The sequence below is a fragment of the Cuculus canorus genome, chromosome 12, assembly GCF_017976375.1.
Source record: "Cuculus canorus isolate bCucCan1 chromosome 12, bCucCan1.pri, whole genome shotgun sequence".
Classification (NCBI taxonomy): Eukaryota; Metazoa; Chordata; class Aves; order Cuculiformes; family Cuculidae; genus Cuculus; species Cuculus canorus.
Genome location: NC_071412.1, coordinates 10,665,728 through 10,693,083, shown reverse-complemented (window position 1 = coordinate 10,693,083; position 27,356 = coordinate 10,665,728). Strand labels below are relative to the sequence as shown.

General features: G+C 40.6%; 1 long non-coding RNA gene across 3 annotated transcripts; it reads right to left on the bottom strand.

Moving 5' to 3' along the window:
- Positions 1 to 166: 166 nt before the first annotated feature.
- On the bottom strand, positions 167 to 25,456 carry LOC128853379 (uncharacterized). 3 transcript variants are annotated; one of them, XR_008451893.1, is made up of 7 exons: positions 25,274 to 25,456; positions 24,950 to 25,045; positions 20,778 to 20,866; positions 18,292 to 18,450; positions 17,060 to 17,249; positions 10,697 to 10,967; positions 167 to 459 (listed from the first exon to the last, which is right to left on the bottom strand). It is a non-coding gene; the product is annotated as an uncharacterized LOC128853379 (long non-coding RNA). The 3 variants fall into 3 exon arrangements; XR_008451892.1 differs by lacking the exon at positions 24,950 to 25,045; XR_008451894.1 differs by lacking the exon at positions 24,950 to 25,045 and having other exon boundaries at positions 18,325 to 18,450.
- Between the last annotated feature and the right edge of the window lie 1,900 nt (positions 25,457 to 27,356).

Genomic DNA, 27,356 nt, shown 5'->3' with positions numbered 1-27,356 from the left:
ATTTAGATTCTTTAAGAGTTTCCATCAAAGCAAATAAACTGCCATACCTGATGTATCGGATTTCCCGATTCTTCACTATTTCTTTACCCATCAGGCCCATCTGCCATGGGAGTGTGGCAGGCTCAGAGTGCTTATACATCCAATGGAAATTTGCTGGATGTGGATGTGGATGTGGAAAAAACACACTACCACCACAACTGGGGTGAAGTAAGAATTCTGAATTCAGCAGCTAGAGGATTCTTCATTGCTGTCAAGCCCAGGGCACTGTTATACTTTCCTCAGTAAGAATCTTTCCTGGGCCACAACAGTCTCTGATGGCATTTCAGCAGCATCACACCACAAACAAATGAACATGAGGTGAGACAGTCTCATGCGAGAGTGTAAGGAACAGAGTGGATCTGACGGTCAGGTGGAGGGTTTTTTTATCAGCTCTTGCTCCATTAGTAAATGAAAGTTCATCTACAACAAAACATACCATGAAATTAGCTTGGTATACCGTGCCTCTACTTTGCTAATCAAAATAAATAAACTAAGTACATGTGGCTGGTTTGGAAAACAGTAAACAGGTGAATATGGCATGTACTTGATATTTCTCCCATCCCTTCTCTATAACACGATGAAGTCTCTCTGTAATGGTAAATGAAGGTATTGTAAATTAAATATCCAGATTTTCCACCATGCCAACAATTGTTTTAAGCCTGCTTCTTGTGCCTTTTATCTCTCTTACAAATCTTGAAGGCAATAGGATTCATCAGTACACAAATGGCCTTTATTTCTGGCTGTGAAAAACCTGATGATAAGCAACATTTCCAAGGAAGAAAAAGCAGTCAATTTCCGAAGCATGTGCAGAGTTAATGTCTGCAGTAATTGCGACTAAGTACGGTAGAGCAGAGATGCGCTGCCAGCTGGAGCCAGGGATTAAAAAGGAAACATCTGTGCTGAGATTATAGGAACAGAGGAAGCTGTGGGAAGGAAGGAAGAAAGAATGCCCATGTAGGTCCACCTACCTCATTTGAACTTTTCCTTTTCCCCATGGTTTTGTTTTCCCCTAGCTAAATTCTGTGTATTTACATCCTGAGTGCAAAGAAAAGCCTGTCTGATTTCTCTGATGATTGACCTTTCCCTTAGACTAACCTCATGATGACACATGTTACCAAAATGAATCCTGAACTGTGGGATTTGGGCACATACTTAAAACTGAGCAGACTTTTAAGTGATGTGCTGAGTAAGGATACCTTTGAATCTAATGACTTGAGTTGAAACTTTGGTCCTTAACCAACAAACTGCTTACAGAGAGTGTAACTTTAGGTAGATCAGAAATTCTCCTACTCTTAATGGAACTACACACAAGCTTAGATTTACACGTGTTTAATTATTCATTTAGACTAGGAACTAAATAAACAGGAAGACTATACTCCAATAGCACAGTATTGCCCATTATATCAGAACTTGAATACATTACTATAGGTATTGAATACAGACTGTATACTTTATTCCGCATTCAATAAGATGTTCTGAAGTCATATGTCACCTTTGAATCTAATGAAAAGTGCTTTTTGTTTCAAGTATCATAATCTTAAAATCTGTCCTTCCCTTAGGAATCTGCTTCTCTTCTTCATTCCTACTGATATACAGAAAGCAAGCTACAAGAGACACTTATATGGTGACTAAGTAACATATTAAGGAAGACGAGACACTTAAAACAATTTTAGAAAACATAGTTAGCAAGATATTATATACACACGTCTAGCTCATCAGCTTAAATTCTAATGAAACATCTTGTGGTGTTTTTATCCGTCCCAGTCTCCCAGTACTGAAGATTTACAAGTTTATATTAGATTTGCAGAAATTGGCTGTTGTACAGGACAGGTTAAAAAGAGATTGGAGAGCTCTTTGCATTTGCAATATCTTTTTTTTTTCTACTCCAATTGTCTTTGAACTCCTGTTCCCCAGGAGCTCTGGAGAGGTGAAAATGCAGGGATGAAGGAATTGAAGGTGGAAAGAAGGAGGGAGGAGAAGAGAGAGAAAAGCTAGAAGGGAATTACTCCTTTCAAAAATAAATCAATCAATAGAAAAAGCACAGAAGTATTACTTTAAAAAAAAAAAATTCCCAGAGCCAGCACACACACTCCATTACTACTAATCGGATTGTGATGTGTTTGCCTTTAATATGTGCAGCCAGCCCCTATGCCCTGCCTTGTGCACATGTCATGTCCTTTTAACATCAGCAGCCACTGGCCTGATTCTCAGTCCTTGATAACATGTTCCCAAGTAGTATCGTGTAACGAGGGGGAAAGGAGGGGTAGAGTAGCCAAAACTGGCACAAGCAATCGGTGGCTTTGTTGAAGTGCTAGAGACAATTCTCTTCTAATCTCCAACCCTTTTATTTTATTTCATTTTTTTCTGTTTCTTCTTGATACATCAAAAGAGAGGCTATACTGGCCCTAAAACAAACGGATGGATTCAAAACAAGGTTTTTCTTTAATCCTCTCTTGTCCTTTCTCACTCTCCCTCTCACCCTGCTTTCAGCAGATTTTCGATATCATTTGTTTCTCCAAGTGTGTGAAGTTTTCTGTTCTTGTTTAGAATGAGAAGAGCTGTCAGACACCAGGAAAACTCTAATGGGTTCAAACCAGAAAATTTTGACATGTTACAATAGCATGAATCAAAGCCTAAAAGAAAATGGTGGGAATAGAGATGATTCCAATCAGCAAAGAGAGGACACTTGCTCAAGCCAAATTCCCATTTGCTACATGGGTTTTGGACCAAATATTTTATTTATTTTAAGCAAGTTTTTAAACTAACTTGCTAGGATCTCCTTTACCTACCGAGGAGGGCAACACATTTTCCACAGAAAATCCTTCTGTGTTGCGTGGCTGCTAGAAAAAACAGAAGAAATTTTGAGCTGCACCTTTGTAGTATTTTCTTTTCTCTTCATGCACTACCTCTGTTACTTACCATGTAAGGCTTTAGATGCAAGAATTATTTTGCCAACTGACTGAGGAGAGAAGCAAGTTAGCCACCTAACCACTGTTAGATGGCTAATTTGGGCAATTTGGGCGATTATCCAAACAGAACATTTAAAAGAAAGGGTTTTGAAAATGATTCATTCACAATATTGTTAAAAATTAAATACACTTGAACAGTATCTACCTTATCTTTAAGCATGTAGATGCCTCCACACAGATTTAATGTCAAATTAAAACCTATACTGACTTTTTGAATGGCATACGAACAGAAATCAGACAAGACGCAGACGCTATGGAGCAGACTATGCACTTATTCTGGAGCCATCTCTGAACGCGTGACCACTTTTGCTTGTTTTTTTCCATTTGATTTGTAGAAAGAGAACGGTAAAGTTTGACTGGGATACATCAGACCGCAAATTACACTGGACTTTGGGGTCTCACTGGTTGACTCTCCAGGGTTTATCTGAACTAAGTGCACATTGGTTTTGCTCAATGGAACCTTCTCTTAAATGTAGTTTCTTATGGGGTTCCTGGTGTGTCCATATCGGTGTGAATAAGAGATACCTTCTGGTTCAGTGAAGATACAAGTTTGCCTGCAAAGTTACTCAGTCAACATCTCCAACATTTACTTTCTGCTTGAAAATGAATGTGAGGACTTGCTGGACTTTGACAAAAGTCAGAACCATCGAACTCTACCTACACTTTTTTCTTGAAATCAGATCCTGAGTGATGCTTTGCTTAGAGATCAGTTCTTAAATATTTTCAAAAACAGATAATAAGAGCAAAATTTCATGCAGCAGGGACCAAAATGGAGTTCACAAATCCAAATTAGAAAAGTGAGCTGATAGCCTTTCTTATCTAAGTCATAACAAGTACCTAACTCTGTACATTCCAACTCCTTAAAAAAGTCTTTATGGTGCTTTTGTTTGTAATACAGGTGGTGGTATGGGGGGGGGAATAACAATTCTATGCAACAGCCTACACTTTCTGGTTTGAGTCCTTAAGCTTCCCAAATAACCAGTTAGGTGTCAGATGGGTAAATGACCTTTAGAATTTCTCTTTGTGTAACTGGTTAAAGGCAATGCTGGAGAGGCGGTAGCTTTAAAGTTGTGTGAGGAGATATCCTGTAGCTGGCCCGATAAACACAGGGCCAGCATTTTAGCCTGCACGCTTTTTATTGCTTTACACAGCTGAGCCATCCAGGTTTTTTAAACTTCTCTGATCATCTCTGTGTGCAAGACAAGGTAAACCAAAGTTTGCAACTAACTAGATGACACACTACAAAGAATAAAAGTGCACCAGCATGGACCATTCTCTGAGAAAACCCACAAACATAAACTTACAAATATCCTTGGGAGAGGGGAAACACGCTAGTACTCAGGAGCTGAGCATTCAACTCACTTGCCTCAAGGAAATAATAATAACGATAAAAATATCAAACCACTGGGAAATGCTGAAGAACAGAAAAATCTAAATCCTTAGAACAGTAAGGATCTGGGCTGATGCGGCTTGAAACATCAATTAAGTCCACCCTTGACCTGCGTTTGACTGGCAGATGTGCACATCCTGAACTCTTAAACTCTTTCTTGTATCCTAATTGTGTGGCACTCGCTGCCACACACAAGTTCTGCTACAGTGGGTTTAAGTGGCATTGGCACAAGCTGCTGATAATCACCGTACCTGCAAGCTGAGCCTTTGCCTCGCTGTGTACTAGTCAGAAGTGCAGCTACCAGCTACCGACTGTGAGCAAAGCTCTCCAATATAGCAGCTTGGCAAGGGAATAGTTTCTCTATTAAAGGGGATCAGGTGTTTGCCCATGAGAAATGCACTCCAAGCTACATAACTGCTTTTTTTTTTTTTTTTTTCCTGGAATATGCCCATAAACTAGATATGTGTCTGTTTAAATAAGCATAAAATTATGAGTATCCTACAGCAAAATGAGACAGCAGCGTTCAGGAGTAACATGGGTGAAAAAGCTCATTCTTTTCCCCTTCTGTGACTTTGGTGGTGAACTTTGAGCCTATTGAGAGTTTTCAAGGACACAGTATGAGGGTCTGTACAGATGATGGAGACTTTTAAAATAACCGTTTGGATGTATTTGACCAGCAAGTAGCAGTATAAGTGATGTGATTTGTATTTACATGTATATATAACCTACAAAGTATGTTGGTAGCTTGCTATGTTAAGGAGCAGTACTGCTTCCCAGGTTTTATGATACACCCTGTACTTTTCCAGACAACAGAGAGGACTTTGCTATTCTCTGACTCAAGACTGAAGGGCATTATTACTTGCACTGGTGGCAGAATTCTCCTATTCTCAAGCCTTCTTATTTTAAAGCCTTTCATTTCCCGAGACAGCTGAAAGATGTCCCTTCAAGGATTTTGCTTTTTTTATTTATACTTTTATACACTCAAACCTCAATTGAGGTATCCCAGCCTCATTCCATTTCTGACCTTACACTATCAAACTGGACTGACCCTCCATCTCTCAGGTCTGGGCTGGCTTCCAGCCCAGGTTATGGAAGCACTGGGGCAGAGCTGCAAAGCAACCCATCAACTGAATCCCAGGGAGATACTCCATGGAAAGTCATTGCTGGTCACATGAGCCTCCTCAACTCTCCACCCTTTGAACTTCTGACTCCGCTCTTGTTTTTAACTGAGGGTTCGCTTTGGGTTCACTTTGTTTTTCTGAGAAAATCCTGTCTGTACCAAGAACGACGACTCCGCAGATGGATTAGAAGTGAATGACACAGGACAGAGATCTGCAGATTAAACTAAAAATTGTCATTTTTTTTTAAGAAAAAGCAGCAATTTCAGCTAGGAGTGAGCTTGTTGGCAGCGAGTTTGAGTTCCTGAGGGCCAAGCACCTGCTTCTGGTCATTGTTCTCCCTCTACCACACCTGTATGCCCAAGGATATCCAGGTATTCCATAGCCTCCAACCTCAGCCAAGAAAATCCAGACCACAGCAAGGCAACGCCCTTGGATTGACACTTTTGTGTCATGAATTCACAAGTGAAACACACCAAAATGAAATTACATCACCCTTCTTTCTTTAACTTTAAAAGAAGCGGAAGAGAGTGAAAAAAAAAGAGATACTTTACTGGAATAGCCTTACTGTCAGCCTAGGACTGAAAAAAAGAGCAGCAGCCATTAAACGTCCTATCAAAACCCCTTTCACTGTCAGAAAGCCCCTGGTCTGGGCTGCGTAAGCTGCTCCTCTCGAATGAACATCTTAAAAAAAAAATAAAAAAAAAAAATCAGCAGCAGTAAGAGAAAAGCAACTCTTATTCAGGAGAAACTGAGGCAATTTGAGTCAGTATAGGATGGATTAGCTTCCAGCTTGGAAGTCAGTTAAATAAACCTCTAAACAGTCCCTAGTACTTGCTTAAATAAAAAAGGGGGGGAAAAATAGTGGTTTTAAAGCTGGAGGTCTATAAAAATCTCTATTCCTGTCCTATTCAAGAGCCACCCTTAGCTGCTGCTGCTGAGAGCAAAATTGGGAGCAAATAATACTACCATCCTCCTTCCTCAATAATGCCTTTAAAACATATAAATGCCAGTTGAATTAGCCTATTTATAAGACTTCTTTCTTCCCCCTGACTGTAAACTTCTAATGACTCTCCGTTACACAATGCAATTCAATATGACTCAAGCTTCCAGGGGTCTTGATCCCCTCCAGATAGTGTACCACAAAAGTGATTTATAAACTACAGTCTGAGAAAGTCACAGAGACTGAAGTGATTTGAGAAAATAGTTCAGGCTTGTAAGTGAATACAAGTGCTATGAATTCCAATGACAGAATAATGCCCCCTCCCCAAATCTTTTCCTAGCTTAATTTCATACAACAGAGGAGAAAGGTAGTGTTGAAGGAAAGGGAGGGGGCAGGGAATAAAAAGCACCAAAGGGGATAAGAAAATTGAGAGCTATATGGTGAGGGCTAATCAGTCATACACCAAAGAAGGCTTTTTTTTTTAGTATGAAGAAGTGTAATGAGAGCCAGTTTGCATTGCAGATCATAGCTGTGAATCTGAGCAATTTTGAATGGAGCACTCTGGCTGAAGGAGGCAGGGAAAGAGGTAATAAAAGCAGAGACCACTGATAAGCTGAACTCGGATATCAGGTGTATCACTGGAGGAGAAAAATATGTATTTGTCATCCTTCCTTCCCCCTCAAACAAGTGGGCAGTAAATCTCTATTCTTGTATTGCATTTTCTTGAGAAGGACTCTATATCTCAAAAGTTATTTTGGATTGAATGAGAGGAAAAAAAAATATGAAAGAATCCCAAAGCACGCAGTTCCTTCTTGCAACACTGATTTTCCTATCCAAATTTCAATAAGGGGCTGTTATTTTGGAGTGTGTTCCTTTCCCCCTCCCCTTGTCACCTCTCCCTGTCTTTCATACTGAGGCGTTTGGTCTAAAGACAGCCAGGGAGCTAAATATATATTAATTAGAACTCTTGAGGCTGCCATCAATGAGATACAATTATCCCAAACTGTTGCTATTACAGGCTCTGATAGCTTCATTTAAATTCCTGAATAAAACATGAAATATCTTTAATGAGAAATGAATATAGTTGTCAGGAGGGAGTAGTTGTGATATTGTTACTAGTTGAGATATAGAAGATGAAGACATAATATGAATACCTTCAACTTTATATAAAAATGATGGCTGTTAGCAAAAGACAGATCCTCCTTCAGAGACTTCATTTAGGCTGCATATCAAAAAACATGTAAAATAGAAACATATCTCTTGCAAGGGAACTGTACTACCCAAAAGAAAGCTGGGACGACTGCATCAGTGCAAACTGAATCTGTTACAGGGTGTAAGACTGGTGTAAATAAGCCTCCTTGCCATTAAGACCCAGGTAAACAAATCATGTGAGACATAGGGAAATATTCTTGTTGTCTTGTTACTCAGTGGTTGACCAGGATGACCAGAAGGGTTCAGTGCAGAAAACTTTCTCTGCTACACTCAACCACACACTCCCCTGTTTTTTTCCTTTTCCTTTTTTTTTTCTTTTTTTTTTTTTTTTATTATTTTTAAGACAAATGCCAATGAGGGAGCAGAGACATGGTTCTCTCTCTCTCTCAAGGCAATTGAAAGACGCAAGGCCAGGCCAAAAAAGAACAGTTCTTTAAATCACACTGTCAGGGAGACGAGAGCTACAGCACCTCTTCATTCTTCTGCAGCTGTTTGATGGACTGCACCAGTCATACTAAAAATTCACCCTTGAGCTGCAGTGGAGGTCTCCTCACCTGCTGTTATTTTACTGAATTTACAACGACTCTCCCCTCCTTTCTGTATGACTTGCTTACTTGTCCCTTTTTGCTTGAAGTGAGCTTTTGTACATGTTTTAGACTTTTCATCCAGAAGCATTTCCAAAGCAGCTCACAGAGAAGGAGCACTCTGACCCCACTGTGGTCCTGAAGCCCCACATCTTCCAAGTCCCATCAGCTGACGCACACCAGGTGACAAAGCCCTCTTCATTCCAGCATCACCACTGAAAATGGCTGATTCTGGAGTGGAGCATAGTAGCTGTTTAACAGCATATACCATCACTTGTACTTCAGTGTAGGTAGCGAAGATGATTATCATACTAATTGAAAGGGCATGAGAAACATTCAGGAGGCAGAACACAATTATCCAAACTGGAAATTGCCAGGTCATTCCCGTTCTTATGGGATCCTCTGGTGACCACAGAGAATGGTCAGGACCTCAATTTAAAGTCTCAGCACAAGTTTGCATCAAACATTTTTACATTAAATCAATTAATATGTATGTCCTAACCATTATTTTTAAGATACTTGCAGTCTAGTGGCTCAGTTTCTCCTACAAGCATTGTTTTCCCTATGTTCTCCAGACACAGAGGTAGGAAATTATCTCAGGGATACAATTCAATTTCTCTTAATCAACACCTCTTTGCTTCATTGAGTAAAGTATGTTTAATCCATTTAGAGTTAGTTGTCAAGGAATACACAAGCTAATTAATATTTTCCTGAAGATGTTTATACATGGCAGTCTAATAAATTAAACAAAGAAAATGAAGGAATGAAGAGTTCCTAAGCGTCTCTGCCAGTCTGGACTAAAAGAGATATCTCCATGGATTCTGATTCTCTTCCACCCAATCATAGAGAGATGGCAGCTTCAAGATAAGATCTTATAACAGGTAGAGGAAATTCGTATATCTAACGTGACTTCTATCCTTAGCAGCTCACAGTACTGTCTAAGGATGCTGCAGTCATGCAATGAATTGATGGATCTCAAAACTTGCCCTTCCAGAAATGGATCAAAACTTACTGGCAGGTTCCCAAGATGAGAGAGGAGTTGTCTAATGTACCATAAAACTTATACTGTCCTTGTATTTTCCATATTCGTGAGCTTGACTGCTCACAAGTTTAAATGTATGTATTCTCATCCCAGGATGTGAAAATAGTTACAAAATTCAGCCCTCCAAAATCCACCACAAAAGACCTTGGAAGTAGGTTGTGCAGTCACAGGACGAAAAGTACAATATAACCCCAACAAAAACACAACCAGGAGTAACATACAAATACCTGAATGTCAACCTAAATATTTATACCACATTCCCATGCCTTAGATTTATATGAATAATAACAATTCCTGGATCAAAAGTCAACTTAAAGGTGAAATATTGCAACCCAAAAGCAAAGAGTTTGTATTAACAAGTGAGTCCTTTTCTTTTATAGCAATTCTGGGTTCCCCTTGAGACAGTCAAACTTGCTGAAGCAAACACTCACCCGTCACTGCATAAGTCATCCTTAAGGAACAGAATTAAAGACCTCGGAGCCTGACACCATGCAACATCAAGTGTAATTTACAGCCCTAGAATCAGTGGAACCAGGGTGATATCCAATTATAATCATTTTATTTATGTAGTTTATTTCCTCTAAAAATTAATTTTATGTTCCTAAAAATTGCTGGATTAATAGCTCTGGTAACTGAATTCATCCATCAACACAAAATATACCACACAAACAGCGACTCCACAGATATATATATTTTTTCTCTCTACTGTTTGTTTTAATGCAGGACTCAGAGAGAGCAGATACAAAGAGTGAAGAGATTCTCCAGAGACTCGCTCAATATTTTTACCCTTTTCTGAGATGACGTCTGTGGTGTCAGCTGGCTACGACCAGCTGTGGTGGGATATTTGTGATGGGAGCAGGCATTTTTTCCACTAGGCAGTTGACACTAATGACTTTCTGACTTGTCCCTTCCAGACTCCCAAGTTTTAAACTGCAGTTAAAGGGCAAAAAAAAAAAAAAAAAAAAAAAAAAGGAAGAAGAAACCCCATATCCAAAAGATGGTTATTTACTTCAAAATCACAAGTTGTTTTCTCCCTTCACTAGTTTTAACCCAAGCTCTCCCTCTTTTCCTCATCCCAGCTGCTTCCCCCAGCAGGTTAGCCCCACAGCACTGCTGTGTTCAGATCTTGATGGTTTGGGGCATATTCCTGCTATATCCTGGGGAAGGTAGGAAAGTTTTCTCAGAGAAAGCTGCAGTCATAAGTGAGAAAAAGAGAAAAAAAAAAAAAAAAAGTGGAGCCAGAGCTGCCAGGCTGGTTGTGGTATTGAGAGCTCAAAGGACTTCGTGGAAATAAAACCTAAGATACAGGTGCTATATGGACAGTAGCAAGACTGAGAGCTTACCATTGGGCTTGGTGGAAATAATTAGTTAGTGTGTGTAATTTCTACCAAAATCTTACCTTCAATTATCCTCCAAACTCAAACTTCACTCTCCCTCAGCTTCTTTCACTCCCCTTAAAGCATTTCCCAGATTCCCTCCTTGCTCCTGGGGTGAACCGACACCAGAGGGAGAGGGCAGAGCAGCCAGCTTGTGCTCAGATAAGACACACACCTTTGGTCTCGTCTCAGCAAGATGTGGCTTTTCTTCCCTTTTCTTCTATTGTTCTCTTAACTTTTAAAATAAAAGCCATCCGACTGAAGGTGCCTGCTTGTTCCTGCATCCCAAGAAACCTAACAACAAAGCACTTAGAATTACTTATTGTTATGGCTCAGAGACAAGATTACATCTCTAAGTTTATAAAGCAGCGGCAACATTTTCCACTAAATACAAATGATTTTAATAATCAGCATTATATTTGCTTCTTTCAGCAGGGTGCCTTGTCATTACTTTAACGGTAATAATACCCGCTTTTCATTTGCTAAGTGTTATTATGATTATTATTCAGAAGCTTTACTATAATTAACTAACTGAGCCTCACAACACCCCTGCGAGTCAGGTAAAGAAAGAATTATGACTCCTGGGTTTTTTTACCTGGAATCACGGTGATGGGGAAATCAAGTATTGTAACACAGAGGAGGCTTAGATTAAGACCAGCGGTTCTTGCCTCAAAAACCCATACACAAACCACATCTTGAATTGTCTGCCCCCAGCTCACCATCTAAAGCTGTTGTCAATTCAAATGCACCGGGATGACATTTTGGAGAGCCAATAAAAAATAAAAAACCAAAAATGAGATGTGACAATCCCTAACAATGCTGAGACACCTTGTTCTCTGCAGTTTAACGACCTCCTTTAGCTTCTCCTGCTCCTGAATGGTGTCAGTTCCTGAATCCTGAGCACTCGTGTTCAGTTTGTGCATCATACACATCTGTATCTATACAGACGACAGTTTCTGTCTATAATAGCCACCTGTGAGACCAGGAGAGAGGCATTAAAAATTAAAGAACTGCATAGTAGATTGGAAGCCAATCTTGGGTTTATAGACAGGGAAGCATTTGACAGGTGGTCTCTGCAAAAGAAGTGGCCTTAGAGACACATTTCTCTTGATTTTATTTTTTAATTAACTTTTATCCTCAGTATTACCATGCACTCCCCCTACACACTTCCTTTCCTTCCCTCTTCCACCTGGAACCCTGTTTAACCCACCAGACTCACATTACAGTGCATCTATGAGTACCTTCACCATTGCAGTTCAGCATGGATGTTTTAAGGAACCTCTCTTCCATCTACAGCCTCATGTTACCTATCCACCCAACAAGGTTATTCCGTAGACATCGACATGCACTCATAGTCACACAGGAGGGTTTATCATCAAATTAAAGCAAGTGGGTTATCCTGTAACTTACAATAGAGACATGTCCAGGAAAGCCTAGGATTACCAGGGCCACTGGGTGATGAGCAGCAATCTAAGCTCTGGGTCAAGCATGTGCCTATTAAGCTTTTCCACATATGCTGTTCAAGCCCTTCCTGTTTGGGTTTCATGCACCGGTTTTACACCTCTTGCTTCAATAAAACCAGATGACCTTAGACAGACCAGGAGGGCCATCTCCATCACTGTCTACAGCATAGACTTTACCTCCTACCATAAAAATGCTTCATCACCTTCCCTCCCCGCTCACCCCTCGCATTCCCACTTTCAAGTTAATTGGAATAACACATCTGCAGCTAAACAACAGAAACCAATGCATCCCCTCCAGGCCCCCCCACCTGCTTCCCATCCCCTCGGCTTTGCTTCATTGACTCCTCCAAACCCACCGCATTTAGACGGGAGCACTTAACCTTCTGTAGAATATCTTTATGCTCCATTTTCCTTTCCATTAGGAAGGAGATGAAAGCAAGCAGAGGATGCTTTTGTACAGCTGCTGCTTCTGCCAGCAGATGTGGTCTCTCAAGTCTGTGTGTGTTTTAAGCACAGACTTGAATGCTTCTGTGTGTGAGGGGTTTTGGTGTGTAAAGGATGTAGGGAGGAAGCTGAAGTGATGTTGAGATTAAGTCAAATGTAATGGTTTACACCCAAACCAGAGCAATTTGTACTTCTGGTGTCCTCCATCTTTCTATCAGAATCTGTGCTAACTAAACTTGCTGCACTTGCAGTATTTTAAGTCTGATTTTCCAGTTGCTGTGTAGGTATGAGAAGGCAAGACTCAGACTGAGACTAACTGTAGGCCTTTACCACCCAAGGAAGAGATCGCTTAGACCAGTTTTCGTGGTACTCACTGCTTTGTTAACAGATGGAAAATCACTTCTGCTTTTTTTCCAAAGAACTCATTCATCACAAAAATGGGGAAATATATATATATATTGAAATCTGCTTCCTAAATACATCATAATAATGTTCGTATGTATTCCATGAAGATTATGTTGCATCCCACTGATAATCAGTGTCGAGTAAAAGCTTGGGAAGCTCTAAGTGCAGGGAAAATGGCTCTAATAAAAGCTCTCTAGATTACGTCCTCCCAGGAGGCATTTCACCCACCACAAAGATACAGGCACATCTAGGGTAGGCAGCAGCTATACGTAAGTATAATACAGGGGGATGTGAAGAGTCTTTTCTGCAGCTGAACTCCTGGGTGTATTTTAGGTAGGAAGATCCTGTTTGGAAGCCATTCAGTCCTGCGTCTACACTTGCTTATATGCCATGCTTTAAAAGGTGCCTGGTCATGACCTCTGATTTCCTTGTGAGAGGAGGAAGGAAGATGGTATTGGGATGGGCAGAGAATTAGTTCAGGAGCTGAGTTTCCTCAGTTCAGCTCCTCACTCTGCACAGACTTTGTTTGTGGCAAGTCACTTAAACTCAATTTCCCATCTGTAAGTTCACATTATTATTGCAAGTGCAAATATTGCCAGGGCAGGGAGAAAGGTTCTTAGTCACCAGAACAGAATCAAACATCACTATTTACAACGGGCTGGGAGGAAACAGAGCCTTGTTGCCTGGCACCAGACCCAAATCAGATCAAGATGTTGTTAATGAAACCATAGCTGGCTCTGGAAAGCGCACGTTTGGGATACATATTTCCAGGGCGCCCTGATCTGCAGCACAGGAGAGACCTTCTTGAGCAGGGCAGTCAGAAGGGACCCGCCTCTGCATGACGCTTCGTCCACAAGCAAACCACTATGGTAGTTTGCTGAGCTATAACAACAATCACTCTTCCCTCCTTAGTGGCATCAGGACCAAATCAAAGCTATATGAATCTCTGTCTTTCTGTCCCTTCCCATATTACACCAGAGGCTCAGAGAGGCTGGATCTGGCTTACCAGTCTCATTGGATTAGTTTGATAAACCACCCATTTACCTATAAGTCAACAGACTGTAAAGATCCTTGTAGCTATTGCACAATAAGGAAAATAAACAATATTGTGCCTTAACAAGCATCAGTCGAAATGCCCAGGATTTGATGAACCTGGAGATAAACAGCAGATTTACTTTCCTGGGAATGCAGACAAACTAATCAGATTTGTTTGGCAGCTATGAAAACACAACTGATGGGAAGCTCAGTACTGGCTCGCACATTCCTCCTCTCCCTTGCTAGCGCAGAGAGGCTTAAAAGGAAAGAACATAAAAAAGATATCATATCGTTGTGTTCCTGTGCTAGATGTCGTGCCCTGGTACACTGACAGCTGGCTGGCAGCTTTCCATCCCTGGGAAGGGGGTTGCTGGTCCACACAGCCCAGACAGCAGTTTAACCCCAGGGTCAGAGGCCAGTCAGGCGTTATCTACCGACTGGGCACATTTCCTCTACATCTGTGGCTTCAATATTCCCGAAAAGACACTGACAGGAGGAAGAGAGCTAATGGGAGCTTCTCTGGTATTTAGAAATTTAAAGGCCCACATTCATTTTTAATGACCTTGGAAACACACTTTAAAAAAAAAATAAATAAATGCCTAAACAAAAACAAACAATCAAAAGCAATTTACACCGTGTGAGAGAATGAAATATAATTTTAAGCCTTCCCTCCCTGATTTTTTGAGACTTCTAGCTGTTGGGCAAGGAGTTTGCTGTGTGCTTTGTTAACTAGAGTGTAATTTTCAGGATAACACTCTGACTATGAGATTAATTGTACATTTGTGCCTTGAATGTACACTATTAAACTTTTATTGCATAGGATGAAAATAATTCCTACCTTAGGAAGGTAAAAACCATAATTATCTCTTCCCTGTTTTTCAGCACTGATAGACAGACTCTTCTCAGTCTGCATGAGGCTTGGGGCTGGTTTTTGTGCTAAGCACTTATTTGGTGCATCCCTGAGAAGTTTTAAGCCACTCTTGGTTTCCAGCTGTCTTGGAGGTACCAATTGGAACAGCTCTAAATCTGATCACATTCTCGTTACCTACAAAACAAACAAGGAGCTGCTCCAATACCTCACAACCAGGCAGGCAGACAGGGTCCCTGATTGCATCCCATCTGCCAGACACGGGGACAGAGAGTGCAGAGAAGTCAGTAGAACAGTTCTTTGCTGCCAGTGACTCTCTGCTAGTGGGTGCCCCAGGTAACCAACTGTCCCACCAGGATGGCTGCTTCGCATCAGCAAGGGCTATAAAGCAGCCGTTGCTGCTATGGAGCACAGGGCCAAGGTCTGTCATAAGAGATAAAATAAAGCCAGGTACAATTACCCTGGTATAGTTGAACTCCTTTTATTGATTATGCTACAGGATTAATTGTAGAGTAATGCAGCTATGGATGGAGCCGAGATGACTGTCTCCAGCATAGGAGGCTCCAACAGTTTTAGGTGCACTGCAGTTTAATCATTTTTATTTTGTTATCTCTTGCTTAAGATGATGAAACCCAAACATTAACAATTCAAACACTAACTGATTAGGCATTACTAATGGACCAAAGAGTTTTCCAATGTACTTAGCCAATTATTATACAGACCACCAAAAACCAGTGACCAGAAGATACGTCATAAGGATTTTTTGCCAGTTCTTATGACTCACTGATATTTACTGACTCCTTCCCACCCATATCACTAAACCATCCCTATGATTAGCATCTTTAATGTCATCCTCTGTGGAGGGGTAGCCCACATCAGCACAGTCTCTACACTTTAAAGGTGACAGAGATGGATGAGGTCACTTTAGCATCTCTCATGTCATTTCCCTTCCCATCTACAATGCTGGTCCTTAGGAGAATATCCTAATGGAGGGTTTGTCTAGACTATCCTTTAATTGACTCTAGCGACAGGACTTCCTCCATTTCTCTGGGGAGATCATTCCACTGCCCAACAGACCTTGCTGCCAGGAAATGCTTCCTGATATTCACCCTACCTCCTCCTCCCTAAGTGTCATCCCAGGAGCCACGCACAGAAAATGTCATGTACAACCAGAGCTGCACAACCTATCCATCTCATCAATGTGCTTGCATATGGATCACAATCCCACCAGTCCTGTAAACTTCCATTTGTCAAGTTGTGAACACTTTTCCTTTCAAAGATCTCGATGAACATAATTATTTTCATTTACTCGCTTGCTCGCTGTAGAATAACTTCATTACCTTATAGAAAATAATTTTAATAGTGGTGGCAGAGGGAATATAACCTTTGGGAAGCCACAAAAAACAATCAATCACATACTTTTAATTTACTACAGGGACAAAGAAATGCTTTCTTTCTTCAATAAATTCAAAACTCAGAATCTAGAAGAATTATTTTTGCAAATGTTTGGTTCGAAAGAATTCCGTTTAGATTCATTTACTGCCAGGGATATAGCATAAATACAGAACAACAGGTAGTAACAGATATATTAATAATGAGTAAATCAATTGTTATGGACTGTTCAATACTGTGCTTATTAGCCAGATTTATATTCATCTACACAGCTAGAACTGATGTGCTTTAAATAATCTATAACATGTTATTCATGAATTGAGTATTCTTCTCTATTAATAATTTACTAACACTTTATAAACTATTTATAATTTTATTCTTCGTATAAAAATATGATCTTTGCTCCAAAAGCAAATGATAACTTGGGACATCCTTACTGGTCTAAACTGGTGACACACAAGAAACCACCATGGAGCTGCTGAAGCACCATCTGTACAACCTATGCAGTCCCCATAATTTGCTTCAACTTGTTTAGTAGCTCTTAGAAAACCTGATAGGCAACACAACTTGATTTGCAATTTTGTAAAAGGTTGGTAGAAAAGATGCTTAGAGTCATATTAACACTCTCATTGTGTTTGAAAATCCCTTTTCATCTGCTAATTCGGAACCCCAGTAGGAATACAAGCTAAGAGGGGATCACCTAGACTGCCATTATGTAAGTATTACCATCACCATTATTATTACTATGATTACAGAATTATGACTTCTTTTCACCTTACCAGTCCCGTTCAGACACAGAAACAATCCCTGCTCCACTTTGAGTGTGAGTCACACTGCAAATGGCTGGAGAGACGCTGAGAAGATATGGAGTAACAAGATTTCAACAGCCAGCAAAGGTCAACGGTTCTCTGGCTTCATCAAACTGGAATTGCTAAAGCTGTGCTCTTCCAAAGAAAGGCCCACCAAGTCCTGGAAAAAGTAACATGAAAGTCTTGAGTGAAAACCTGAATCCACTAAGCATCACAGAAGAAAAGAATCTGGTTTTTGGTCAGCCAAGGAATTAATAGAATGCATTAGGAGAGGTATTTCTGGTAAAACCAAAAATAATGGTATAAATATTGAAAATACTGATAAAAAAATGTGGAAATATTTAATTCAGTTCTGGTATTTAATTACTACCACCTTACTGACACAAGCACGGAAAAGGATACAAACACATGCCAGGAATGCAATGGCTGCATTATGAAAAGGTTAAGAGTCTTCGTCATTTTTTACACAGCCAAAGATTAAAAGGTTATTATGACACCTCTTAAATGTATTCAGGCTTCAGGACTATGAGGCCAGAGAACAGTAAAGAGAGATTATTTAAGTCAAAGAACGGTATTGGAACTAGATCAGTTAATTATAGATTGTCCGTGAAAATTAAAGTATGGGTATTGATTATTAGAGCATTGTAACTCTGCAATGGTTTTCTAAAATTGTCGGTTATAGGAAGGAATCTGAAGAGGTATTTGATAAGACTTTGAAGGGATGTATTGCCAAGGAGACACAAATACTACATGTCAGTATATCCCCAAAGGGTTAAAAGGAGACTAGGTTGCTCTTTATTTGCATTTTATTTATCTTATGCATCACTTTCTGTGGATACTTCTGAAGACCAAGAAGGGTTTAGCCCCCCTCTCAGTTGTTTTTTTTTTTTTTTATTGTCTTCTGGTGGCCTTATGGTGTTTGTCTGCATTCAGTTTTGGCTTTTCCTTGAAGTATTGCTGGTTGGTCATCATGAGGAACAGAGTGCAGAAAGAGGCAGTGATATACTGACACATCCACACATGCCCAGTTTAGACGGAAGCAGGAACTGATGGATGAACTCTCGGGAGCAGAATAAAGTTTGCTAAATATACCTAGATAACACAAACATGCTTTATTCCTTTAAGTAACTCAATAGTACAATGTATGAGTGACGGGGCAAAATAGCAAATGGAAAGAAAATTCTTCTGGGTATTTTTATTACCTAGATTTAATTTTGACCTCAGTTGCCACGTACTTGGTAGATGGTCTGTCTTAGTTTGTGTCTGAATGACCTCTGAAGTCTTGAATATCCTGGACCCTTCTGAATCAAGTTTGGGGCTGCAATTCTCCCTCTCCACAGGAAAAATAATTTCAGAAAGAGCTGGAAAAGAAGTAGTATTTGTTATGGCTTGTAGATTGGGTGATTTATCCAGTTTGGAAATGGTGGCAAAAATTCTGTCTCCTCACTCCCTGGAATAAGGCTGAATGGTGGAGAAAATTAGCCAACTTTTTTCAATAAATGTTGGGGTTTTTTTTTCCTTACTTGTTATTATTGCCAGCTCTGCCCCATCATTTGACTACACTTAGGAGATTAACTTCCCTCCCCTCTGCAAAGTACTTTCTAACAATACTTAATAATTTTGCTGGAGGAGTGGCCCAAGTAACTGGAGTGCTCTCCTGTTCTGTCCTCCCACGCACAACTCAATCTTCTTCCGTCTTCGCTCAGGAACAGCAGCCTCCTCTTTCATGCATCTGTGCTATAAGTGGAAAGAGGATTTGACTTAAAGGGACACTGACAACTGGTTTAAAATCTTGAGTTAATTTGTTGTCAAAGTCATTTTTTTAACATAATCTGGGGGTTTCGACTGATGAGAGAGAGAGTGATCTGTTAAATGAAGGAGAATAAATTATTCCCAGTTAGTTCTAGAAATACAAACACAACCAGGTTGAGTTAGAGCAAATTAAATTGATTTTAAACAAAAGTGAACCTGACCATTCACTTTTCATCACCTCCTCCGTGGCACTGACAGCAGGCTTTCTCTGAGGCAGGCTGCCTTCTCCTGACTTCGCTTCTCGTTCAACAGAATTTAGTATTAATCTGGTCACTTCTAGAGAAAGTTGAAAGATAGTGCTGTTTTCTCAGACTGTCTCAACTGATTAAGTCTTGTTTCCCAACTGATTGAGAAGATATAGTAGGGTGGCAAGCTTTGTCTTGCAGAGAACTTCACGCTTGAAATCTATAAATTCTCAGCTCTCTCTTGGACACCCTGTTTCTCCCCATAAGTAGACACAAACTTAGAACACCAGATCTGAAATCTAGGAGCTGAAGAGAAAGATCCAAGTTTTCTCTTCCCAATAGCCTTTCTGAAACACTTCTGGCACCTCTTTCTTAATTTGCCGCTTGACATTATTCCTCGCCCACAAGATGATGTTAGGATACAAGTTTTGTTGTTTCTTTTTCAATTAAAATCGTGCTGTTAAATCCATTTATGCAGAAATCCAAAACAGTAGTAAAGACAGGGTAGGATGTTGCTAAATGCTGATGAAAGCTGAGGTATATTAACCAGTTATAAATGTGCTGCTCTACTTTCTGGCTTTGTAGTCATTGCTAAAAATCTCCAAACTCTTTCTCTCATGGCTTATAACATACACAGAGTGGTACAGAGAAACGTGATTAACTCCACCTCAGCTCTTCCTCTCCTCTGTATCTGAATTAAACAAGATTGTATGAGACTGATTCAGAGTTATTTGTATAAGAGCAAAAAAAGGATGATGAGCTGAAACCCCTCTTGGCATGAATTTCCAGTCCCAGAGTGCCTTTTCAGACCACACAGAGAAAAAAAATCCTGCTCAGGGGCATGGTGTGCTCCTGGCGGCAAAGTGGCCGATAGAATAACTGGAGAAGTGGAGGGGCACAAGGCAGCAGCAGGGTGGGATGCACAGGGTATACAGGACAAACCCTGACTTGGTAACCCTTGCTGTGCATTAGCCATCTCTCCTGAGCCTCCTTCTGCCTAAAAATATTTGGGACACCAGAGAGAGTGGTCAGGAGATGCTATCTGTGGCCACTGAAAGATGGGATGTCCTCGCTTGTACTCACTGCACATTACTGGCATAACACCAAATTCAGCGGACAACACATAGGAACAGCTTAAAAACATCTTGGAACCTGCATCAAGTCCAGGATTGCCCTGTAGACAAAAGTGACAACTGCCCATGTATGACACTACTAACAAGCAGAAAAAAATCAGCCTTGATGGAGAATTTCACAAAACAGTCGCCATCGGGCGCCAGCAGCTTTTTAAATATTAACGAGTGAGATCTGCCGACTACCTCTCTGGGATTACCATCTCTGACACTGGTGATCCCAGTGTGTCAGCATAATTTAGTAGCTAAACCCTGGCTTCCAGTGAGCAGCTCACAGATGTGGATTTTAATTAAAAATATTTAATTTTCAGCTCCAAGTTTCATTTGCTCTACCTGGCATCACGGTGCTCCTCACACAGACCGCGGCAAAGCTGCTCTGAGGAAACCTCAAGCAGCTTCCTCTGCTTATGGCAGCTCCTCCAAATGGCCCCGTGGAGCCCAGTTTCGTTTTCAGCCATAACAACCAAAACAGAGAGCTAAAAAGAGAAAAATCCTTTGTGGCTCAGAACCTACCTTATACCAGAGCAACTCACTCAGAAATGAGCAATATGGAAAAGGTACCTTTCCAGCCCCACCAAGATGCACCCCTGGAGAACCCGATTATTGTTTTTCATCCACAGGAGACTGGAAACTGCAGACATTGCTCAAATCTAGAGGGGAAAAAAAACCTCTTAATTTTAAATTAATTCCTTGAGGAATGTGCCTCAGGGATGTAGCATATACCGTTTGACAACAAGATCCAGAGCCCAACTGATACTGTGGCCCTTTTGCTTGAGATGAGATTTTGTTTTCCCAGAGCTACTGCAGCCTCAGAGGCTGGACCTCCCAAGGTCCAGTGAGACATTACGTAGTTCCTTCAACATAGTATTTTGCTTGCCAAAAAAGATAAGACAGTTCTTCAGAGAGAAGTCCCCGTGTTATTTTTTATTTATCACCACTAATTTACCTTGTTTCGATTTATTTGGTGGGAGTAATTTTATATAAAATTTTTACTAACAGTTTTCTATGTCTGCAGACATATACATAGTGAACCCCTAATCAAATGTGGTTGGAATAGGCTTTAGTGCAGTTCCTGCTTACAAAAAGGGTTTTACCTTTGTCTTCAGATTGCACACACAAACAACATACACAACGGACTTCGGTAGACAGACACTTCTTTTGAATTTAGCAGAAAACTTTGAGTATTTTGGTTGATAAATATCTAAAAAAAAGTACTTCTATATTTCCATTTAGGTCCCAAGTTTTTAGAGAGCATGGAAGAAGTTCCTTTTCCTTATGTGGGAATGGAGAAGAAATCAAGAAAAGAAGGCAAGGACAAATAGGCTTCACCATACTAGGTAGCCGTATCATTCAATATTCAGAAGCTAATTATTATAAATAGATGACAATTTTGATTATGGAAAATGTTTTGAAACGTTCCTCTTTTTTTAATGTTCTGTTTTATTTTCAATGAGGAGGGTCCTCTTCATTACTTTGGGGAAGAGAAAGAAGCTCTACATCCTCTAAAGAACCTCCTGTTAAAGGGCATCTAGAACTCAGTTAGAGCAGAACCAGTGAGGACTCATCCAGAGAGAAAGACTTGATGAACTGTTTGGGGGAAGGACAGTACATGGTCATATAGCACCTGATGCAAGGGAGGCATGACATATGACCCTTATCACAAACAGAAAAACAAACATCAACAAGACAGATTGAAGAACACATCAGAAAGAGTAAAAATAATGTTAAAAATAATCACTGATAACATTTAGCCCGGAGTGCTTTTTGCTTTGTTATTCTATATTGACAATCCCACCTAGAAATGGGTCTCTAAGACTTTTTGACTTGTAGACAACCCAGTTTGTTCTATAGACCCCAGCGTATCCATTGTCACCCATGGGAGGGCCTCAGGGCCTTTGCTGTGCTGCATCTTTGGGGATGGATCAAATGGCTCTCAGACGAGAACAAAACCAGACATTTTCCAACCAAATACCTCTCAGGTCACTGAGCAATGCTCTGGTGGCTCTGCCTCGCCAGCAAATGCCCATGCTGAGGCACATCAATAAGTAGCTTTGCCTTAGGAACCTTCCTCCTCTAGGGTTTCTTTGTACTGATGGCAGGAGGAGATGCGTGCTCCTGCCTCAGCCAGCACCATGCATGGTCCAGTGAGCTGGCTGAAACCGCTGACACGGGCTGGGTGTGCTCAGATCCCAACCTGTTAACTGGAGCATTGGTGGCATACACATAGGCTTTGATCCACCAGCACTGCTGGTGAGGAATGTAGAGAAGACAGAGGTGTAGGTGGGTGAAGGAGAGCAAACAAGGAAAAGTAGAAGCCCCCCTAACTGAACTTGGGGGTGAATTGTGTCAGCACCTGCCTGTCACTACACTGAAATCTTAGAAAGCAGAGCCCCCGTGCCAAATGCTTTAAAGAGAAAACAAAACCTAGTCTCTGACTATAACAACTTGTGGCCTTGAGACATATAATTATTAATTCAGATAAGGTTTTATGTCAGAAGCTACCACTTCAGAAGGCAATCAGGTACTGCCACAGCTGATTGCCACAGCAAGGACATTTGGGGAATATCTCATGATAACTTGGTAAGTGCTGCCATGGGGTCCAAAGCACAGCTGCTTCATCACTCTGTTCTTGGCTGTCATGTTGAAGGATGGTGAAATCATATCCTATAGTTGTTCATACTAAATGGAAATGAGCCATATTACCTCTACAAGTGTGAGCAAATCCCTTCTACAGCCAGATCATGCTGCATGAATATATGTAGAGTGACTTCTAGAATTCCTCAGGAAAGAGCAACCAAATTTTACAGGGCACCAAACCTTCTTTCTCAACCATCTCACCTGAAAGACTGGACAGTGGAAATCATACTACACCCACACCCCGCATTATACTGCCTCTTCTTTCCTCAGGTCCTGGGAAATCCACCAACAGAGGCTAATGGTTTGGAATTGGTTACTCTTGATGGACAAAGCTGATCAAAGGATACTTTGAACTCTGGGCACTTTTCTGTCTCTTCTAAGCAGCTCCAGAATATGAGCAGACAAAAGCTGAGCTGCCCAAGTCCCTCAGTATGAAAGTTTCCAGGCTGATTTTTGAAGCATTAAAAAAGAGGTATACTGAGGCAGCAGGTGATGAAAAACATATCAGAGCAAGAACATTCACTTTACGCTTCATCTCTTGCCTGTCCCACTACAGTCAAATGTTTCAACATCTCTCTTTCCTTACCGCCCATGGCAGGAGTAGCAGCCCATGCACTCAGCAAAACCAGAAAGAGGTATCCCCAAATCTTTTTCCAAAGCCAGGCATTTTCTTTCCCAGTAAAAAACAGCATGACTTCAATATGGTAATGATGTTCTGCATTAACTTGTCCTCCAAACAAGGACCAGTTTGTCATCAGATAGAAATGGAAAAGGGTCAACCTTTCTTGTCCCTTCTGCACATAACAATTCCTCCTTTCAGGAGGAATGGTTTGAAAGCTCCAGTTATCTGTATTCCACAAAGAGTGACACCTCCAGAACCAGACTCCTCCCTTCCCTTTTTCAGGCTATGAACAAGTCCTTGGTGTTTCAGTCAGGCCACTTCTCTAATACAGCTTTTGTCACTAGGAAAAGAAAAAAGAGAAAAAAAAAAAAAAAAGAAAAAAAAGAGAGAAAATAGGAAACAGAGGGGAAAAAAAAGGAAAAATCTGATTTTTTTTTAAAAAAAGTTGTGCAAATATTGTATGCACCGTTTTTGCTTTTTCTTATTTTTAATATTTTCCCTCTTCTTACGTTCACGCAAGCAAAACAACAAGAGGCTCCTCTGATGAATGTGGTGGATCGCCATGGTTACGGTTCAGAGATGCAGCAAAAAGCAATTATGGTGGGACATAGTTGAGAGAAAAAAAAAAAAAGAGAAGAGAGAAATGCACCTCTTTGTCAGAATTTCAGAACAGCTGTAATAACACTTCTACACCCCAACCAGCGCAAAGTAACTGAAATATTGTGGCATGTTAAATGCCAACGCATTAAATATCGGGATTTCAATGTCACATTATTTAAAAAGACAGGAAGCATTAATTTCCAGCTGCACTTTCAGCTTGTTAAGTCATCTAGGGGGAATAGGGAAAAAGGAGCAAGTCCGTGGCACAGGGCCTCACATTTTGAGGTGTGAAATAAAACACTGTTCAGCAAGGCAGTGGAATGCACTTGTAACAGATTTAATCTGACAGCAGCTGCGGTTTCCTATTTAAGCTTTGTGTGATTTATTTTTCCCCTTGGTGTTGGAGCTCCTGAAAGAGATGGCGATGCTCTCCTGACCTTTCCCAATCTAAGGATCTCAAAGCGCTTTACCCCTTGTATTCATTTTCACAGCCTGCAATGGATGAGGGAGGGAGGTTGTCACTGTTCTCATGCAGTAGGAAAGACTTGCTGAGGAACGATCTTCCCATCTCAAGGGCCACAGATGGGATGTCTTGGTTTAGGCCTTTGGAAGGACTGGGAGAAGCAGGAAATTCTCATTTTACATGCTGTTATTTTAGGATTATATTGAAAATAAAAGCTACATATCACAAACTGGGATTATCTGTGAAGTGCATGCATGCCCATAACATTCATTTCTCTGCTGCTAACAAAAAAGTAAGACTCACCTCTGCTCTTTCTTATTTGCATTTAATCTTAAGCATTTTTGTCACTGGTCTTACAGATGTATTTTTGGTGACAACAGCCGCCCAAAGTATTTCCCTTCCTCCTCATACCTGTTGCGTGCTGCAGCCCCCAGCTGTGTTCTTGTCTTCCAGGCTATGAATCATACCAGGGATGAGATCCTGCTGAATTTTAACCCATGAAAAGAACTGGAAAGTGAGAAAGGATGGAAATGAATCTCATACTGTTCACCAACCTGTACTGCAAACTGTAGTGCCAAAGGCCAGAGGTAGAGGACACTGTGAAAGACATAAATGGTGATGTGCGTGGTACACTTTGGTTTCAACAAAGAAAGAAGGATGGGCAGGGCAACACAATGACTGATAGACAAAACATCTCAAACAAGACAAAGATAAACCACTTCACAGATTATTTACCTCTTTTCTGAACACTTCCCTCCAGTTACGTTTCGTGTCTCTTCATGGAAAAGAGCTCTCAGATTATGCATCCCAGTTCCAGTTTCCCTCCATACGGTCGCAAAAGCAAGCTCCGCCATCCATCCAGGACTGACTCACTCATGGACTGAGATAAAAACTAGGTTTCCCAATTGTAACAGTGGCCCACTGTTCCTCTCTTTTTTTTTTTTTTCTATATTCTGCCCAGCAAAATCAAAGCTCCAAGCTGCCTCCTCAAGCAAAAGATATCTGAGAAAACCTGTGTATGAAAAAAGATGCTAAATTTGAAGGAAAATGAAGTATTGCCAAGTCTTGTGGTTACATAACACAAGTCTTATGATATATTGATCTTTTTTTCAAAATTTTTTTTTAGCAGTGGTTTCTAAAAGAAAGAAACAGTATGAACATCTTAAGATAAGAACAGTGGATAAATCATAAAAAAATAGAAAGAAGGGACTGCTAAAGGTTCAGCAGTGAGAGAAAGCCTAAAAAAAGCCCCACAGAGCTTTAAATTCTTTTGCTTTTTAAAAGCAATCCATGATTTAGACAAGCCTGTCGTAACTTCTGAACACTGGGGATATGCCATGTTTGATTAGGTGCTTGAGAAGAACTGAGTAGTGGGGTTTTAGAAAAATTTGTTGCAGGAGAAAAGCTCTGTGGAGTGAAACTGTGATCTAATGTTGCAGGTTGTGTCTTTTCTGACAGCAACAATGGAAGTCTCAAGAGCTAAACCAACTCCTAAAATGAACTCTCCTCTACATCCAACAGATGGGGGCACAGGAAGGTTGTGGTGTCTCAGAATACTTCTCTGCCAATTCACCTTGTATTCTCTCAACACTGGAAATGTAAATCTGAAGAGAAACAGTAAAATTTACTTCCCAATTTATATTTTTCGGGGAAGAAAAGTCAGCCTCAATTTCCCTAGGTAAATAGATGAAATGTGATGTTTGAGCCTGGTAAAACATTTTCCTGTATGGGTACATACTGAAAGTTGAAAGATAAAATGGCATCGGAGACAGTTTTCCAATAAATTAAATTTTGGCCCAAAACAGCTTCTTCTGATAAACTCTCAGTAGGCCAATCCACACCTCAGGGAAGTGGGACTCTTTCCTTTAACCTTTTTCCTTGATAATTCATGCCTTTGGAGATTTCCACTCCAATCTAGTCCTTCTTCTGAGCAGTTCACAAACCAGACAACCAGCTTTATCAGTGGGGCTGACCGGGTCACCCAGCCTGGGGATTCACTGAGGGCGTGGTACCTTGTCAGCAAGCTCCAGAGATAACGTCAACTGATGAAGTACAAAGCCAGAAGAGTGGCAATGTGGACAAAAGAAGTGAGGCTCAAAGCTAGAGAAAAACAGAAGACTTTTTGCAACACGTCAAGAAATCAGAGGAAAGGCAGAATGTATAAGTTGTTCTGAAAGTTTCAAAAATCCAGCTCTTCTTCCAAAAGAGATGAGAGAGACCAAAGACTCAAAACCTCACAAGGGAGCAACTTAGGAAGCTTTGGTTTTGTATATGGTTGTACTTCAGTTAGGCTCCTGAACCAACCATGGAGGTCTCCAAGAGGATAGTGTGATTAAGCTGAATGAATGTTGAGTTGAAGTGGCAGAGCCCCTAAAACCGACCCAAATCAATAGGATCTAAAGCACACAAAGCTATTTCTGATAAAAAACTCGGTGTCCCAGTGGGTAACTCCCTAGACATGGGCTCTGGAGACTGAAAGCAGATTAGACCAACTAAAAGTGCCACAACCCTCTGAAGCAGTGCTTACAATTGTCAAAGTATCCTTTGCGCTATCTGCACTCAGTACTTACATCAGAGAGAGAAAAGAAGAAATTTTAAAGCAGAGGTTTCATTGTAGATTGTTATTTTCTAATTGCTTTATTACTTGTTCTTTGCATGTGCCAGATAAGTGGACTGGAGAATAGCTGTAATTAGAAATGAAGATTACACTGGGCCAGAATACAGTGGACACTTTCTCTTCATCAATCCTGCTGGGGATAGACATGGCCAGTTCGCTAAGAAACACAGTGAAAGTCAAAGCTAGCTTCATTTTTAGGTT